Source organism: Arachis duranensis, chromosome 2 (genome assembly GCF_000817695.3).
Source record: "Arachis duranensis cultivar V14167 chromosome 2, aradu.V14167.gnm2.J7QH, whole genome shotgun sequence".
In the NCBI taxonomy this organism is placed as follows: domain Eukaryota; kingdom Viridiplantae; phylum Streptophyta; class Magnoliopsida; order Fabales; family Fabaceae; genus Arachis; species Arachis duranensis.
In genome coordinates, this window is record NC_029773.3 from 20,472,819 (window position 1) to 20,475,900 (window position 3,082).

A 3,082-nucleotide genomic window follows, 5' to 3' on the forward strand; every position below is an offset into this window, starting at 1 on the left:
TTGAGAACCCTGCCATGGCAGAGGTTAATTACATGGGTGAACCTTATGGAAACACCTATAATTCATCATGGAGAAATCATCCAAATTTCTCATGGAAGGATCACCAAAAGCCTCAACAAGGCTTTAACAATGGTGGACGCAACAGGCTAAGCAATAACAAGCCTTTTCCATCATCTTCTCAGCAACAGACAGAGAATTCTGAACAAAACACTTTTAATTTAGCCAATCTAGTCTCTGATCTGTCAAAGGCCACTTTCAGTTTCATGAGTGAAACAAGATCCTCCATTAGAAATCTGGAGGCACAGGTGGGCCAACTGAGTAAGAAAGTCATTGAAACTCCTCCCAGTATTCTCCCAAGCAATACAGAAGAGAATCCAAAAGGAGAGTGCAAGGCCATTGATATAATCAATATGGCCGAATGCACAAGGGAGGAGGAGGACGAAAATCCTAGTGAGAAAGACCTCCTGGGACGTCTCTCAAGCAAGAAGGAGTTTCCTATTAAGGATCCACAGGAATCTGAGGCTCATATAGAGACCATAGAGATTCCATTAAATCTCCTTCTGCCATTCAAGAGCTCTGAAGACTATTCTTCCTCTGAAGAGGATGAAGATGTGACTGGAGAGCAAGTTGCTCAATATTTAGGAGCTATCATGAAGCTGAATGCCAAGTTGTTTGGTAATGAGACTTGGGAAAGTGAACCTCCCTTGCTCATTAATGAGCTAGATACCTGGACTCAGCAAACTCTACCTCAAAAGAAACAAGATCCTGGCAAGTTTATAATACCTTGTACCATAGGCACCATGACCTTTGAAAAAGCTCTATGTGACCTGGGGTCAGGAATAAATCTTATGCCACTCTCTGTAATGGAGAAGCTGGGGATCATTGAGGTACAAACTGCCTTGTTCTCATTACAATTGACAGACAAGTCATTGAGACAAGCTTATGGAATAGTAGAGGACGTGTTAGTAAAGGTTGAAGGCCTTTACATCCCTGCTGATTTCATAATCTTAGACACTAGGAAGGAAGAGGATGAATGCATCATCCTTGGAAGACCTTTCCTAGCCACAACAGGAGCTGTGATAGATGTCAACAGAGGTGAAATAGTCCTTCAATTGAATGGGGACTGCCTTGTGTTTAAGGCACATGGCCATCCCTCTGTGACAAAAGAGAGTAATCATGAAGAGCTTCTCTCAGTTCAGAGTCAAGAAGAGCCCCCACAGTCAAACTCTAATTTTGGTGTTGTGAGGCCACAACCAAACTCTAAGTTTGGTGCTAAGACCCCATATCCAAACTCTAAGTTTGGTGTTGGGACTCCACAACCAAACACTAAGTTTGGTGTTAAGACCGGACTATACAACATTGACCTGATCACCTTTGTGGCTCCATGAGAGCCACTGTCAAGCTATTGACATTAAAGAAGCGCTTGTTGGGAGGCAACCCAATTTTATTTATCTAATTTTTATTTTATTGTTATTTTGTGTTTTATTAGGTACATGATCATGGGGAGTCATGAAAAAAATATAAAAAATTAAAAACAGAATAAAAAACAGCAGAAGAAAAATCACACCCTGGGGGAAGCACAGACTGGCGTTCAACGCCAGTAAGGAGCATCTGGCTGGCTTTCAACGTCAGAATAGAGCATGAAACTGGCGCTGAACGCCAGAAACAAGCAGCATTCTGGCGCTGAATGCCAGGAATGTGCCTAGAGGAAAAACTGGCGTTGAACGCCAGTAATAATATTGAAACTGGCGTTCAACGCCAGAAACATGTTACATGTGGGCGTTGAACGCCCAGAATGTGCACCACTCGGCGTTTAAATTCCAGAATGGTGTGCAAAGGCATTTTACATGGCTATTTGGTACAGGGATGGAATTCCTTGACACCTCTGGATCTGTGGACCCCACAGGATCCCCACCTAACATATTCCCACCTTACCTCCTAATCCTATTTTACTCTTCCTCATGTCACACTTCCCAAAAACCCTTCACCAATCACCTCAATTTCTCTTCCCAATCACCTATTCACCACTCACATCCATCCACTCTTCCCCATAAACCCCACTTACCTTCCAAATTCAAAAACACTTTCCCACCCATTCCCACCCTAAATGGCCGAACCTACACCCTCCCCTTTCCCTATATATACCCTTCCATTCTACTTCATTTTCACACAACACAACCAAATCTTCTCCCCCTTGGCCAAATACATATTCACCCTTCTCCTCCATATTTTCTTCTTCTTCTTCTTCTCTTCTTTCTTCTATTGCTCGAGGACGAACAATATTTTAAGTTTGGTGTGGTCAAAGCACAATCTTTTTTGTTTTCCACTACCATCAATGGCACCTAAGGCCGGAGAATCCTCTAGAAAAGGAAAAGGGAAGACAAAAGCTTCCACCTCCGAGTCATGGGAGATGGAAAGATTCATCTCCAAGAGCCATCAAGACCACTTCTATGATGTTATGGCAAAGAAGAAGGTGATCCCTGAGGTCCCTTTCAAGCTCAAGAAAAATGAGTATCCGGAGATCCGACATGAAGGTTAGCATTCAACTTGCCTATGATGCAATAAGACGCACGCCCCTACACAAGAAGGGTCAACTTTGATCAAAGGTTGGACCAAGTCCTTAGGGACATATGTGTTGAAGGAGCTCAATGGAAAAGAGACTCCAAAGGCAAGCCAGTTCAACTAAGAAGACTGGACCTCAAGCCTGTGGCTAGAGGATGGTTGGAGTTCATGCAACGCTCCATCATTCCCACTAGCAACCGATCTGAAGTTACTGTGGATCGGGCCATCATGATTCATAGCATCATGATTGGAGAGGAAGCAGAAGTTCATGAGGTCATCTCCAATGAAATCTACAAAATAGCCGACAAGCCCTCCACCATGGCTAGGCTAGCTTTTCCTCACCTTATTTGCCATCTATGTTACTCACCTGGAGTTATCATAGAAGGAGACATCCCCATTGAAGAGGATAAGCCCATCACCAAGAAGAGGATGGAGCAAGCAAGAGAGACCCCCCACGGATCTCAAGAGATGCATGAGGAAGCTCATCATCAAGAAATCCCTGAGATGCCTCAAGGGATGC